General features: G+C 37.0%; 1 long non-coding RNA gene across 1 annotated transcript; it reads left to right on the top strand.

Annotated features, from left to right (window-relative positions):
• Positions 1 to 9650: 9650 nt before the first annotated feature.
• Positions 9651 to 13058, top strand: LOC139946713 (uncharacterized). Its single transcript, XR_011787282.1, has 3 exons — positions 9651 to 9680; positions 11862 to 12192; positions 12948 to 13058. It is a non-coding gene; the product is annotated as an uncharacterized lncRNA (long non-coding RNA).
• The last annotated feature ends 3664 nt before the right edge of the window (positions 13059 to 16722 follow it).

Genomic DNA, 16722 nt, shown 5'->3' with positions numbered 1-16722 from the left:
CAGGAATGATACTTTCACTAAATGGACCGGGGACTTCTCGTATATAGTATAAGACAAGTTTGGTCGCAACAAATCGAATGGCCTAGCTCACTTGCGTATTAAACCTCGTTCCCCTTAAATGTCTGGTTTTTCTCCAGCGTTCATTCAAGATAAGTAGACTAGGCTAGTATTTTAAGACCAAACTATTTCACATATTTCACTCAGGATTTGGGGATAAGTCCTCGTTCCATGAAGTAGTTGATCTACTTAACGGCAGTTGATGTAACGCAGGACAAAAAGCAATAGTATTTCTTATCGGAAAAGGTCTATAAATATTGCTAGGCGAAACGTAGCGTGGTGTTGTTAAAGTGCATCTTGCAATGCCAAAACGCGTATGCTGATAAAAACACATTTAGACAGTCGTACAGCTTGTATGCCAATAAGACGAAGGGGTCACATCAAGGACAATTATTATTTCGATGAGGTTAATTAATTCTCTCACAGCCCCACTCCGGATGGTTGTCCACTGATGAGGAAAACAAGAAATAGATATAAATGTGTTAATGTGTACGTCAATTTTTTTAAATCAATTTCAAGCCCTGTTTTTGAGTTTAGTAAATTATGCATACAGCTGTATGCCATCAGACGTGGGTCACAGTTCTACCTCCACGGTCACATTCAGGACAAAACTTCGCTAAGGGCCATTTAAGTTTTCGTAAACCAATCCTGGAAAGGGGGGGGGGGGGTATTTCCATTATTCATTATTCACTGTTAGTTACTCCACTTGTAAAAATGTTTCTGTTAAATCGTTTTGTTTTTCACTCCAAAAATAACTTCTACTAATTTGACTTAACTGGACACAGACTGTTATTGTCGTCTGACGTCTGAGGACATTTTTCTCTCGTAGTTATGTCTCTTTTAACGTGACTGGACACTATTGGTAATTACTCATGATAATGGTTAGCATAAAAAACTGACTTGGTAACGAGTAATAGTAAGCTGTTGATAGTATAAAACATTGTGATAAACGGCTCTCTCTGAAGTAACGTAGTTTTGAGAAAGAGGTAATTTCTCACTCAGATAATACAAGACTTCAGCTGAAGCCTTTTATTATGCATCTGAAAGCAAACAAAGTAAGCAACAAGGGTGTTTTCTCCTTATCTCTTGCAAATTCGATGACCAATTGAGCCCAACATGTTCACAGATTTGTTATTTGGTGCATATGTTGGGATACACCAAGTGAGAATACTGGGGCCAATTTCATAGAGCTGCTTAAGCAAAACATTTGCGTAAGCACGAAAATAGCTTGCTTAGCTTATTTTAAACATGTTACTGGCCCAAATTTCATGTCATTATGCTTGTGACTGGTGTTTAGCTGCTGTTTACTTAGCATAACAGTTGAATGGAGTTTTGGCTGGTAATCTAATTTTACTAAGCAAGGATTTTTTAAGCTTAAGCAATTTTTCTGCTTAAGCAGCTCTATGAAATTGGGCCCTGGTCTTTGACAGTTAAACAAACTTGTACGGTGCCTTTAAACATGTGTGCATATCGAGTGAATACTCTTGCAGGGTCAACATTCCTTGCATCCCCGAGAAGCCCACGTTTTTTTGGCGTTAAAGTGCGCGGGAGTTTGTGCATATTTTATTTGAAAATGCTTCTCGATTGCTAGCTGCAATCAAATTAAGCAATAGTTCTATGGTATTTTCGAGGCTCTCACGTACGTGTTATTTCGACAACTCATTGATTATTGTTGTTCTAGTTGGACATATTTATTGAGAAATAATTTATTTTCCCAGTGTGACTTCAACTCCACTACATAGCAAAAACAAGTTGGGTTCTATTAGCTGAATAGGTGTTCTGTCATGAAATTGCATAAACATATTTCAATAGGAAATATTCGTGAACCATTATTCTACCTAAAATGTAAATAAACAACAGTAATTTCTTTAAAAGGGCTTAGTATAGAATTATTTAACAAGGTGGATAAATCTCTCAAAAGTTCAGGCTGAACTGTTTTCTCCTCTCTTCTGTTATACCTCTTCATACTAATCAGGGGTTTTATTCGAATGTGAATTTGAATTTTGAATTTTATTAAAAATATACAATCTTCATGACCGGAAGGTCAAGTAACAGAGTCATTGCAAAAGTGAAAAAAGATATGATATATGAAATGTTTTAAAAAAGAAACACCTAAATATAAACAATATAAAAAATAAATCATTAATCATGTCTGTCTATCCGTCCGTCTTTCTAATACATGAGCAGATTATCTTTAAAACACATGAATGTTGAAATCCACGAAACATGTAAAAATTAAAAAATGTGCCAGTTAGAAATCAATTAAAGGCGGTGGACACTATTTATATTGTCAAAGACTAGTCTTCTCAGTTGGTGTATCTCAACGTATGCATAAAATAACAAACCTGTGAAAATTTCAGCTCAATCGGTGATCAAAGTCTCGAGATAGCAATGAAAGAAGAAAACACCCTTGTCACACGAAGTTGTGTGCGTTTAGATGGTTGATTTCGAGACCTCAAGTTCTAAATCTGAGGTCTCGAAATCAAATTCGCGGATAATTACTTCTTTCTAGGAAACTACGTCACTTCAGAGGGAGCTGTTTCTCACAATGTTTTATACTACCAACCTCTCCCCATTACTCGCAATCAGGTAAGGTTTTATGATGATAATTATTTTGGGTAATTACCAATAGTGTCCACTGTCTTTAAGTTTTGGTGAGCAACTGGATCGATTGTGTGGCTCTTAGATGAGGCTGAAAGATTGGCCTGTGGAGAGACCAATGCCAAAAGACGTGATAGGTCTTTAGACTGGCAGCAGAGGGCGCTAGACCGCATTTTGATCGCTTCGAAATCAGCGCACTGATCAATGTGTTTGTTTTAGTTTTCTCCTTTCAGATAAGTCTCAGTAATTTTTTAGGCATTTAAGACTACACTTTGACCATTCTTAGGTTGAATTTCTACCTATTAATGTACACTTAATGAATTTGGTCACACATGAGTGGTTGACCCCTGTTTGCACTCTGGGCCCAATCACAGAAGATGCTAAGCACAACAAAATTATGCTCACCAGAATAAGTTACCAGCCAAACTACCATGTCACATGTACTATTTGTGAGTGGTATCCTGCTCATTTCTGCTTAAGGAGAGTTGTTTACCAATATTTTCTGCTTAATATTTTGGACACTATTGGTAATTGTCAAAGACCAGTCTTCTCACTGGTGTATCTCAACATATGCACAAAATAACAAACCTGAAAAAGAATTTCTGAGCTTAATTGGTAGTCGAAGTTGCGAGATAAAAATGAAAGAAAAAACACGCAAAGTTGTGTCCTTTCAGATGCTTAATTTCGATGCCTTAAAATCTAACTCTGAGGTCTCGAAATCAATTTTTTTTTTAAATTACTTCTTTCTTGAAAACTCGTTACTTCAGAGGGAGCTATTTTTTCACAATGTTTTATACTGGTAACCTCTTCGCATTACTCGTTACCAAGTAAGGTTTGTGCTAATAATTATTTTGAGTACAATTTATGGTGTCCACTGCCTTTATGTGCCGTTGAGCCCTGCTTGCACTCTGGGCCTAAGCACAAAAAGATGCTAAGCACAACAAAATTATGCTCGCCAGAATCCAGAATAAGGTTGTTTGAGTGGTATCCTGCTCATTTTTTGGTTTAGGAGAATTGTTTTACCCATTATTTTCTGCTTATAAAGCAGCTCAATGAAACTGGGCCCTTGGTCCAATTTCATAGAGCTGCTAAGCACAAAAATTTGCTTAGCTTGAAATTTCTTCCTTGATAAAAACAGGATTACCAACCAAATTTCTTCTTGTTGCATAATGTTTACATTCAGCTGTAGTTTGCTCATCCTGAAAATCACGTGGAATTTTCGGTTGGTAATCCTGTTTTATCGAGGCTGAAATTTCATGCTAACAAAAATTTGTGTGCTTAGCAGCTCTATGAAATTGGGCCAAGGTCTGGTTGCAGGAGCTGGGAGATTCTATCGGAGAGCGCCATCTCTTGACTGAACTTCTTTCGGCCCTTTGTCAATGTATTTCATATTTTACTGTATCGGGATCGGATCGGATCTACTTTTGAATTAATAAGCTATATCGAACGCGTTGAAACACGTTCGGTGATTATACTTGTTGCTCTGTTTTTTTGGTTTAATTTAAAGGATTCGGATACCTTTTAAAAAATGTCCACAGATTTTCACTAAGCTTACAAGGTTTGGAAGCTAATGAGAGTAGAAAGCTTACCTTCAAAAAATACTGAGGTGCTGTAATTTTTGAGAAATGAGTAAAACAAGGCACAAAATAATGAGACGGTCTATGGTAGATTGGGTCCATGTCTTTATTCAACAATGTGACCATGCAATAAAATAATAATATCGAAGTCTTATATAGACGATGTGACCTTTGTTTACATTCAAACCGCCCTCTGTTGACAAAACACTATATACGTCATGTTTCGCCGGGCACTGAGTTGCGTAGTCATAGTAAGATTGCGTACACTTTCTAGCTGGCTGCCAAAACACAAAGGTTTTTGCGCGCGAATCATGTTATGGTTTTCTTGTGACGTCAGAGGTCACATCGTCTGTAGTATCTACCAAACAGAGTACTCAAGGCGCTGAGTATATAGACACTTTCAGAAAGATAGGTTATTACAGTGATGAATTTTGAGACCCAATTATTTAATAGAATAATGACAGGAAAAAAAACCTTGTTTCATAACTTTGTGTGCCCTTGGATGCATAATAAGGAGGGAGCCGTTTCTCACAACGTGTTATACTATCAACAGCTCCCCATTTCTCGTTAGTTTCTATGCGAACGTATTTTTTGGGAGAAATTACCAATAGTGTCCAGTGCATTTAAGCAGCGTTAGGCCCTGGAGCCAACCAATAGCGCTGCCTAAAATTCGAAGATTGTTCTCAAACGAAACCCTGACACAAACTTCAAGCTAAACCTTTTTAAACACAAAGCAGAACAAATATTCCTTAACAAGTCTTTTTAGACCTGCCCTCTTTGTTATCCCAAAAAGTTTCCAAAATTACCGGAGCGCTCTAGATTGCGAAAGAAAAAAAAATCTGTGTTCTACTTTCGTCAAATTGTGCCAGCCCCGTTTTCCTTTGATTGGAAACTAATTTGAACATCTACACATAGACACATTCATGGTCACAATATTTGGGCGACATGAAGGTTTTTATCTTGTGAGAAATCAAATCGTGTCTGGTGTCCTATATTGCTTATTATTCAGCGACAATTTGGTTATTGTGCTTCGAATGGTGGACTATTTAATGCTGCTGCTATCGTTGTTTTGTGTGTAAGTTTCTTTTTAGGGTTTTGTGATTTTTTTTCTCCAGTTTTATTGCTTTTGTGGTGATATTCCTTGGTAGAATGCTTTGCATAAGTTTCCTTTGAGGTTTTTACAAATGGTTGTGTTTCCCGTTGTATTGGTTTTTGTGGTGATATTCCTTGACATAATGCTTTGCATATAAAAGTTTATCTTTAAGGTTTTTACAATTGATGGTTTTGTTTCCAGTTTTGTTGTTGTTTTGTGGTGATATTCCTTGGCATAATGCTCAATTGGTAGTCGAAAGGGCGAGAGAGTATAGTGGAAGAAAAAACAACCTTGTCGCACATATTGTGTGCTTTCAGATGCTTGAATTCATGACCCATTTGAGGTCTCGAATTCAGTTCAGAAATTGTAGTGAGAAATTGCTTCTTTCTCAAAAACTACGTTACTTCAGAGTGACCCGCTTCGCACAATGTTTTATACTTTCACAGCTCTAACGTTTTAAGAAAAGTACAAAGTAGTCCCTGTTTTAACAAACGTGAGAGCAAAACTGTAATCTCTCCCTTATAAGTATGTATTTCTACCAGGCACAGACTCAACTAATAATTACCACAATAATAATATTTAAATACCAAGAGAAAGTGTACATTCAGAGATGTTTTAATTCATCGGCACTGTAAACCCGACTCATCTTGAACACTTGTACTTCTCTGCATCATTCATTTTCATGTACAATATCTTAAATCTCATAGTAAAACAAAAATGTTTTAAAGGCATTAGACACCTTTGGTATTTGCCAAAGACCAGTCATATCACTTGGTGTATCTCAACATATGCGTAAAATAACAAACCAGTGAAAATTTGAACGTCGAAGTTGGGAGATAATAATGGAAGAAAAAAATACCCTTGTTACACTGTGCTTTCAGACTCTTCATTTCGAGACCTCAAAATCAAATTCTGAGGTCTCGAAATCGAATTCAAATGTTTTAGTGGAAAAATTACTTCGTTACCAAGTATTTTTTTTGCTACCAATTATTTTTGGTAATTTCCAGTAGTGTCCAGTGCCTTTTAAAATGATTTTTTTTTCAAATAAGACTGCATCTTGTTGAGATAAAGATTAAGTCTCATTCTAGATACAACGTCTTGCCATGGTTGAATTTAATTGCAGCTGATGAGCTCAAAGCGCATGCAGGGATTGTCTCCTTTTGCCAACGTGGGTCGTAGGCGGATGAATCTTGATCGAATCATTGTCTGTGATGTGGTTTGGACAAAGACCCACACTTCTTGATAACGAACCAGTCCACTAGAGTTATAGATCTGGATTAGCAAAATACAAAAACAATTTATGTTGGTAATAATTCAAAAAGATATTAAATCAATCAGTGGTAAATATTCAAACAATAATCTTTGTGGGCCATTTCATTTGTACGGAGTTCTGGAGGTGCCATCCGACATCTTGAGATCCTGACATGATTATTTCTGGATGACGACACTCTAATCGCAAATAACTAAACATACATACATACATACTCGGGATGTTGACATCCTTAAGATAGTATGTCGTCTTCCTGGGACAATTTATCTCGGAATGTCGACATCCTTAATTTAGGATGTCGTCTTCCTGTTATAAGTAGTCTTGGAATGTCGGCATCCTTATGAAAGCTTTTGGATCGGGGACACCAACGGGGGTCGTTACAGCTACTTTTAGGATGTCGACATCTCAAGATAAGCAAGATAAGACAGTAAGAAGACATCCTACTTTTAGTGTGTCGACATCCCGAGATAATTATATCAGTATTTCCCACTTATTTTCGTTTAGGATGTCGTCATCCGGAGATAATTGTGTCAGGATATCAACATGTCGGATGGCACTACCAGAGCTTCGTACTTTTGCTCTCTGCAAGGTGGTTAAAAACACACACATAACTTCGTGTGATCATGGTGTTTTTTTCTTTCATTATTATCTCGCAACTTCGATGACCAATTGAGCTCAAATTTTCACAGGTTTGTTATTTTATGCATATGTTGAGATACACCGAGTGAGAAGACTTGTCTTTGACAATTACCAACAGTGTCCACTGTCTCTAAGTGAATATGTAGATACAAAGTAATTTTGTGACATTCATAATCGACTTTGATATAGTTGTTACAAAATGCTCCTGGAACATTTAGTGCCGACCTAAACGAACAAGGAAAGAGTTTTCAAAATTATATGCAAACGATTAAGGTCACTGTTTGACTCGGCTTTTTTTCATCTCATCAAGGCCCTTGATCGTTCTGTTTTTAAGGAAACTCGCACTAATTAAACTATATTGAACAGAAACAAGCGTTTGCTCATTTACCTGTCTTTCCGAGGACACTTGCAAATTGAAGTTTATGAGACACCCGGTATCTTAAAGGGCTATAGGCCTTTTGCTTTTTAACGTATCTTCCCATACACTCGTACAAATTGAAGTTTATGAAACGCTATGTATCTTAAAGGGCAAGAAGTGCCTTTGCTTATGCACGTATCTTTCCTACACTGCTCGTGCAAATTGAAGTTTATTAAACTATTGGTATCTTGACGGGCAAGGAGGCATGCTTATTCACGTTTTCCCTTCCGTTACTCCTATACAGGCCCCCTACATTGAAGTATATGAAAAAAATTGTATATCGAAGGGCAAAGATATCCCTTGGATATTATTTCGTGCACTCGTACAAATTAAAGTTTTAGTATTTTTTTCCCACTGGTAAATATGCTTTTTCTTATTCACGTTTAGTTTCCATACACTCGTACAGTTGAAGTCAAATAAACTCTTTGTATCCCTAAGGGCAAGGTTACCAGCCAAAAACCACGTCATTTTATGTATCATATGTGACTGGTTCACTGCTTAAAGGCAGTGGACACTGGTAATTTCTCAAAATAATTATTAGCATAAAACCTTTCTTGGTGACGAGTAATGGGGAGAGGTTGATGGTATAAAACATTGTGGGAAACGGCTCCCTCTGAAGTGCCTTAGTTTTCGAGAAAGAAGTAATTTTCCACGAATTTGATTTTGAGACCTCAGATTTAGAACTTGAGGTCTCGAAATCAACCATCTAAAAGCACACAACTTCGTGTGACAAGGGTGTTTCTTCTTTTATTATTATCTTGCAACTTTGTTGACCGATTGAGGTGAAATTTTCACAGGTTTGTTATTTTATGCATATGTTGCGATACACCAACTGTGAAGGCTAGTCTTTGACAATTACCAATAGTGTCCACTGTCTTTAAGTTTGCTAAGCAGCTATCGCCCTGGGGCCCAAAGCGCTGCTTATTAGCAGAATATTTCCGGTTGCACAAAAGCTAAATAATTCAATGAGCTGAGCTAGTCCTCTGAAATCTTTACTGCAGAAAAATAATTGTTAAATAGACCGTTCTTTTGAAACATTAAATTCAGTTTAGCAAGCTTTTCTGCTAAGCAGCTCAATGATATGTTTACTTGAGGACATGGGTTGTGGCGCTTTTGCATAATCAATTAATTTGCTTTTCCTCCTGGAAATCTTTACCAATAAAAACAGTAGTAGACTTTTCTTTTGCAAAATCAAATTCTGTTAAGCACACTTTTCTGCTAAGCAGCTCTGATTAGAGCCATGGAGAGGCGACATGAAGGGACACTGTTGCATTATCAAGTCCTCCTATAAATCGTTACAAATAAAATCAACAGTAGTAGACCATTTTGGGGGCAGTTTAAAATCCGTTAAGCAAACTTTTCTGCTTATCAGCTATGTGATATTGGGCACTGGAGAAGCGAGATGGGTTGTTGGGCGCCGCTATTGCATCGTTAATTAATAGCTGAATCATCATGTAAATGACAGCTTTACCAAAGAAACAGTAAAACACATTTCTTTTAAAAATAAAACAGAATGAATGCAGACAATATTAACCAAAGGAAGCGGTAATATAGACCTTTCTTTGCAACATCATCAAACTCTGTTAAACTTTTATGCTTAATATCAGCTTTGTGGATATCCAAATAGACTGGAAAAGCGAGATAGGTTTGGGGCGCTGTTGCAGTTAGCAATCCTCTTGAAAAACTTTAACTATGAAAACAATGAAAAAAGCCCTCCTTTGCAAATTGTTAAATTTATATATAATACCGGGTAATTTCTCTGCTTGGGAACAATTATTGCCAAATTTAGCCCTTTTTTCTTCTTCATTTTTTCAAATTTTTTCATGAATCATAGGAATAGACCCTGAACATCGCATAATTGGGCTTCGCTCGGCCCCACCGGTCAGTCTCTCCTTTGGTTAAAGCAAGGCGCCGGGGACGAGCGAAATTTTGGACATGTCACGCTCTCTTGAGCCACGCGCCTGCGCCCTGATGCCTTGGTATTTAACAAGATGGCGACTGGAAAAAAAAAATAACGAAATTTAGGTAAGAAGATTTTTCTTAAAAATTGTTATACTTGGATCAACCTATATTACGTTAAAACAAGATGAACTCAGACTTTCTATATTCAAGCTGCAATTGCGATATGTTTTATCTGTAAAAGTTGGCTACAAAAGATGAAAACCTTCCATTTCTGATACATTCTCCGCTCACATGGCTGATGGCGGAAAAATAGTCATGCGGCCCGCCGGTTTTGACGGTGTTGATATTATTATGGGGCGGTGGCCAGACTATCCATCGAGATGAGTACCGAAAATCATAATTTTTGACTAAACAATATAACAATTAGTACAATTTCAAGCCTGATGTTGCATCTTAAATATATGGAGACGACATAAGGCGATTTTGAAGGTAATTCATTGGGTATTTTTTGTCATTTTGGGTCATTCTTTGGTCATTTTGGGGCATTTTTTGTGTGACACAGTGACAGTCATAGAAAATGTTGGTGCCACGATTGACCCAGTACAGTCGCTTCCTAAAGAATCCTAGGGCACTAGTAGTAAGACCGATAATGACAAAATTTAGGAGAACAGCGCCCCAGTTGATGGGTCTAGTTTTTGGGCAGGTTGAAGGGGGGGGGAGGGTAGTAGTGCTACTGCTAGTGTCATAGGAAGGATAACTTTCCGTACGACGCCACCACTTTTTCACTAATTTTTACAAAAAGGGATATCTCATTGAGGTAAATTAGATACTATATTATTTCATATCGAATGAAAAAGTGGTGGCGCCATACGGAAACTTTTCCTCATAGGAAAAATGTTACAACCTCGCCACCAATTTCTTGCCTGAGCTCCTGAGGATGTATTTAATCGATTAGGCGGACAACTTGGTAGCGCCGTGCAGAAAACTATCCATAACTCATGTAGTGCCAGTGGTATATCTAGCTTTAAATTACAGACTCCTCATTTTGCTCCATCCCACTATTTGGGTACTTTTTATAACGCAAAACACAATGTCAACAGATTTACATTAAACTTACACAGTTTGATGACAATGATGAAAGCTTACCTAACAAAGACAATTAGCTGGGGTGCTGAAGTTTTCGAGGAATGGGTAAAACAAAGTATTTCCGTGACTTGTTTTACTCATTTCTCAAATACTACAGCACCTCGGCAAGTAATATTTTAAGGGCAAAATCATTTTGTGCAAACCGTTTCAGCATGAACAAAACCACTGATCCCGAGCTAAAACTCTTGTGCATGAAAGCTTCAACTTAGATGCGAGTTTCAGATTTGCCTGCTCCGTCCAATCGGTCTTGCCTTTTACCAACTGTTTGTTTCAACATCCATAGAATTGTCAACCTTGGGCCCCTGATGGACAATGTACTTGATATAATATCTCATGATTGCAGGGGGCGACTCAATTAATGAGTCTTTGACACTAGGTTTCGTTCATCGGTTGAAAGGCTTAAAAAAGATCATTGTTGGCCTAGTTGTGATACAAAGGGGCTGATTTGACCCAAAAATTTTGATTTAAATTCAATAGGTATTTTGATGGGGGTCGAGAAAGTTACAAGCTTTCATTTGAGCCATTGCTCGAAAATGTTATTAGTAGCAGTGAAATAAAGTGCTCAAAGTTAGTTTTTGTCGGGATCCCGACAATATATCACGTGACCAATTCTTATGTGTTTTATAAGAAACGTTTCAAATTTTGGTCATGGTTCCTGACCATTAAAAGTAAAAGTTAATTTTTTTTTCGTTAGAGCGGGTGATACTCTTTGAAATACCATTCACTCAAAAAAATCTTTTTTTTAATGTTTGGGTCAAAAATCTGACATACATGTAGCATCTTTAAATAACAATTTACCTTTTTAGAGAATCCAACTTTTAAATTATGTTGGAATTCTTCAAAGAAGTTATTGCAAACAACCACATATAAAGTCAACATGAATTTCATATTTTGCGAAAACAAGCATTTTATTAGCTTTTTATGCTCTTTCGTAATCAACACACAATAAAGGTGCCCCATGGCATCCGTGATTTAATTTTAGTTTTCTTCAAACAAATTTATACAAAATCACGTTCTAAACATAACAGGTGATGTGTTCCTGAGTCCTGACAAACACTGGAGCTGTAGCTTGTTTCAGATATTTCTTTTTTGGTAGGAATCAGCAATACATGCAAAGATTTATAACTAAGTTTGTTTTCTCTTTTTCTTTTCTTCCAGACTCATCTTTCAACAGTCCTCATGACACATTGGGCAACAACACAAGGTACAAGAAACAAACATCAAGTTGAAGTTGGGGCGGCATTATCTCTCAGAGTGTCCAGCTATGATCTCAATCAGCAGTGTCCACCACTTGTGTCGAGATCTATTTATCCTCTCCTGGCCGTCTACCTGATGTTCCTCATGTCAACTTTGCCTGGAAACTCTACTATGACGCTACTCATCAGCCTACAACATGTACTCCAGCTTGCACCACAGTTTCCATCCAGCATGGTAGAGCGTCCAGCATTTGCTCAATAACCAGGATGTACTTCAGCTGAAATTAAATAAGGTATGTGTTTTACACATTGAAATTTGTTTGCTTGTAAAGAGTTTTATGTGAGTACTGTAAAACCTGTGCAGCTGAACAATAGGAGACTTTTGGAGCGCTTGGTGGCAGCAGACTTACCAGGTAAAATCCGTTGTTCTTGATAATGTGCGCATGCTCAGAACTACGTAAACAGTTGAAGTTTACCTGGTAAGTCTGCTGCCACCTAGCGTTCCAAAGTCTCCCTTTGGCAAAGATTTGATGATGCTTCACAGAGGCAATAAAGGCGATTGCCTCCATGCCCCCTGGTCATTGCCTTGGTACCCTTGAAATACTACAGTAGAAATTTACAATTTCCCCATAGGGTGCCCTTTACCAAGGAGAAAATGCCTAGGTGCCCATGCTCTTTCAAAAACCAAGCATACAGGCCTTCACATTAATGTAGGTAAAATGCACACTGCTATGAGTGTACCAACTACAATCGCATGGTGTCCTCCAGTTTTTGAAGCACCCCCATCAACTTGATATGTACTTGGAAGGCAAAGATGTTCATACATTTATTGATCTCCAAAGAATATAATAGAAGTTACCAATAATGTCATTGCTCCTGGAGCTTTTTAAAACAATTTCATGCTTTTCCCAAAATGAAATCGACCTGAATGAACTTGTTCTATTGCCGATACAGATAGATTACAGGTACATACTTGTATATTATTCTTCAGGTGTCTCCCACTTGTAAAACTGCTAACTTAATGCGTTTTCTTGTGTATTAATTGCAGGATCAAGGAATCAAGAAAGATGTGCTGCTTAAAGAGATCAACATTGATTCTGCTCATTGATCATCATCAACCCACGGTGCAAGATTCTACGCCAAGCTGGAGGAAACCGACATTGTAGCAAAGACTTTGTGAACATTTTGAACTTGAATTCAACCCAAACTCACTGTTGGCTTTGAGATGCAGCTCTAATACTACATCTCTGAACAGTGAAACATCATCAACTTATGGTACAAGATTCTACGCCAAGCTGGAGGACCGACATTGCAGCAATGACTTAGTGAACATTTTTAACTTGAATTCAACCCAAACTAACTGTTGGTTTGAGATGCAGCTCTAATACTACATCTCTGAACAGTGAGACATCATCAACTTATGGTACAAGATTCTACACCAAGCTGGAGGAGACCTTCATTGCAGAAATGACTCTGTGAACAATTTGAACATGAATTAAACCCAAACTCACTTTTAGCTTTGAGATGCAGCTCTAATGCTACAACATCTCAAAGCCTGGATTGGAGACAAAATTCCTTAAGACTCTTTGAACTCTTGAGATGCAAATGAGATGAGAAAGATACATCAGTTCTGTTGAGACTACACGTGTTTGCAAGGCTAGAGACATTTTTGAAGACTCATCAACACATGCATCAAGTTTCATTCCAGTAAAGACTCTATGAACAATTTAGACATGTTGGCTTTGAGATGCAGCACTGGAGTTATCTTAAATGCTTCATCTCAAAGCCTGGATTGGAGACGGAATTCCTGAAGACTCTTTGTAATCTTGAGATGTAAATGAGATACACCTGTTCTGATGAGACTACACGTGTTTGCAAGGCGGAAGCTAAATGTGATCAACATAGGCCTACAAGGACCAGAGCGTTTGTATAGTATCTCTAAACCAATGAGTCCTTAGAGTGGACATGGGAACACTTCCATTAATCAGTTTGAATATTGTCATCGTTTTCAAGAACAGAAACACTTTTGGAAAAAAAAATAATAGATTTAAGATGTGTCAGTCAAGATCACTATTTCCACCAAGCTTTTTAAGTCATATCATTTTGTACACAAATTTTCAGATTTGTTTTTTTAAACAGCCATGTTTGTTCAGTTTTCTTGAAGAGACAATCTCGTCCGAGATGATCAGATAAGTTCTGATAAAAATAACATACTTTAAAAACCTGCACAACTTTAAGTGTCCATATCCCTTTGTCAACAGTCTCCAAACCAACGGTTAAAAAAAAAAAAAATCAAGTGCAGTTTTCTCCGAACATGAAATTTAAAAATCCTCTTTCTGAAAACGGTGACGATATCTTTGCCAAATAAGTATTTAATTATAACTAGCATTTTAAGGTATAGTCATCTATTCATGCATGAACATCATATACAGGATAAGGGTAGTAAAGGGGCTTGAACTAGGAAAAACTGTATTACTATTCATTTTTGAACATCCTGTTCCTGGAAGTCAGTACTAAAATTGGATTATAACAAGTAGGAATTCTAAATATTTTGTAACAGGTAGCATTGCCCTATAACCCAACAGGTAAATGGAAAACGTGTAGAACTAAAACCAAATAGCTATTACAAAATGGGGTTCTACATAAACCACACCAATGCTAAATTGGATAGTATTTCTATCAATACAAAAAGTATATTCTAAAATCCAACATTTCTAAATAGTATGTAAACATGTTCTTCCTAAACCACAAAAAGTGCCAAATAAGATTTAAAATAGAAGGTATTCTGACTAGACTTTCAATACTATCTCACATAAACCATCAGAGTACTAAATAAGCCTCACACTCGAAACGAACAGTAGACTAATTGTGTGGGGTTAGGGAAAATGGTGTGTATATAATGTACAGTGTATAAATAACTTTCAACTCTCCCTTATATCAAATGTATGTTTTTTTTTAAGAAACAAAAAGCAAGAGATTGAAACCATATTGGTGATATCCATATATCTACTCACAAATCTTACTACAGGGGAAGAAAGTTTATGTTGAAACTTTTCAGGCTCAGTGAAGTATTTCACAACAAATCAACCAATGTTGGTGTTTCATAATTTAAAAGATGTACATGTACACAATATGATAGCGCAGGAGTTACTTTTAAATAACCTTGTTAAGTGTACCTGACCCTAAGTCATTTGGGCACATAGGATATCATGCATGAACAGAGACTTATTTAAGTAGTAGTACTTGTAGTTCTAAATTATGCAATGATCAGTCTCTCACAGAAACCCAAACTTTTAGAAATCGAAACACTGAAACCCAAAAGCAATGTTGAGGAAATTTTTGCCAACTGAAGATAATGAATTGTTCTTGTGACACTTTCTGAAAGGAACCCAAACTTTTAGAAATCAAAATACTGCAACCAAAAAGCAATTTCAAGGGAATTTGTTACCACTGAAGATAACGAATTGTTGTGGTGACACTTTTTGAAATTATACTGTGTGGTAAAAGAGGATTCAAATACTCAACCAAAAACTAACGAGCAAGGGTGATTACACATCCATTGGATTCAGCTTTTTAATTTGCATTGTTGTGTAAAAAAGTACAATTTTAATCTAGTTCAAATCTCTTGTGAAATCAAAACATTTCAAAGCTTTCTGTGAGAGGCTGGTCTGTCTTAAACATTGTAAGTTTATTTAATCAGTAAGTTGGAGCGTGGAGGGATATTCCATAAGGTCTGTTGGTAAGATGGGTACAAGATTGGTCATAGCTGTACTTCTGAACTCAAAACCGTCAGACTCAAAAAGTCAAACATTTGACGGTACAACACATTGGCTGGCACAGCTGATGGAATTGTTGTCCCTACTATCTTTACTGTTTTTTTTTCTTTCTTTCGTTTTTCCCACTTTAACAAACACTCTCAAAAAGACCTTGCAAAAAAACAAAAAACCACACTTGATCTTTTTCAGCAGCATGGACGAATTGTCTTCGAAAGCTGACATATAAGTTCTGGATCTTCCTTTTAAATTTTTGCCAATCTTTTTTTCAGTAAAATATTATGTTGCTAGTGGAAAGTTTGCGATTAATATTTTACCAAAATCATTCAAAATAGAACCCTCATGCAAGTCATCCTTTACTGGAAATTATTTTTACAAATGTTACGCTTCTCTGATGTGCTTGTTATCAACTTGCATGGAACTGTACTGCCAAGTGGCTCTCTAAGCTTACGAGTCAAAACCACAATTTAAAAAAAATTGCATTTTATTTCATTAACTTATAAAACAAATTATAACTCATTATGAAGTACTGTATATTAGCCAATCTTGTACACCAAAATCTTAAATTCTAGCAGCATTGACAAATTGTCTCCAAAAGCTGAAATCAAAATTCTGGATCTTCCTTTTAAATTTCAAGTGAAAAATTACACATTTATTTTGCCCATCTTTTTAAGTGAACAATTCTGTTACTAATGAAAAAATTTGTTGTAATTTACCAACAGCTCATGAATGTACCCCTCCCCTTTTGGCACCCCGGTGCATGCAAGCCATCCTGGTGCTTGCGCGAGTGTTCCCCGCCCGCAGGTGTTGGCAGGCTGGTTGGTGAGTTGTCCTCTGAATGCACTTGAAGGTGTTTGGCTGTTTGTGATGTGTCAACCTTCCCAATACTTGGCGGTCTGGATGAATCAGAGACCCACAGTTGACTGCAACATGGTAAGGATCCTTTGAACTATGATAATTAATTTTCTTTCCACAGAGGAGGATGTGTCCATCTTCAACTCCGGGCATTGTATATGGAAGAAATGCCTTCAAGTCTATTCTGAACTCTAC

Source organism: Asterias amurensis, chromosome 14, assembly GCF_032118995.1.
Source record: "Asterias amurensis chromosome 14, ASM3211899v1".
Taxonomy (NCBI): Eukaryota; Metazoa; Echinodermata; class Asteroidea; order Forcipulatida; family Asteriidae; genus Asterias; species Asterias amurensis.
The sequence above is the reverse complement of the archived record's forward strand: the minus strand, read 5'-3'. Positions and strand labels throughout refer to the sequence as shown.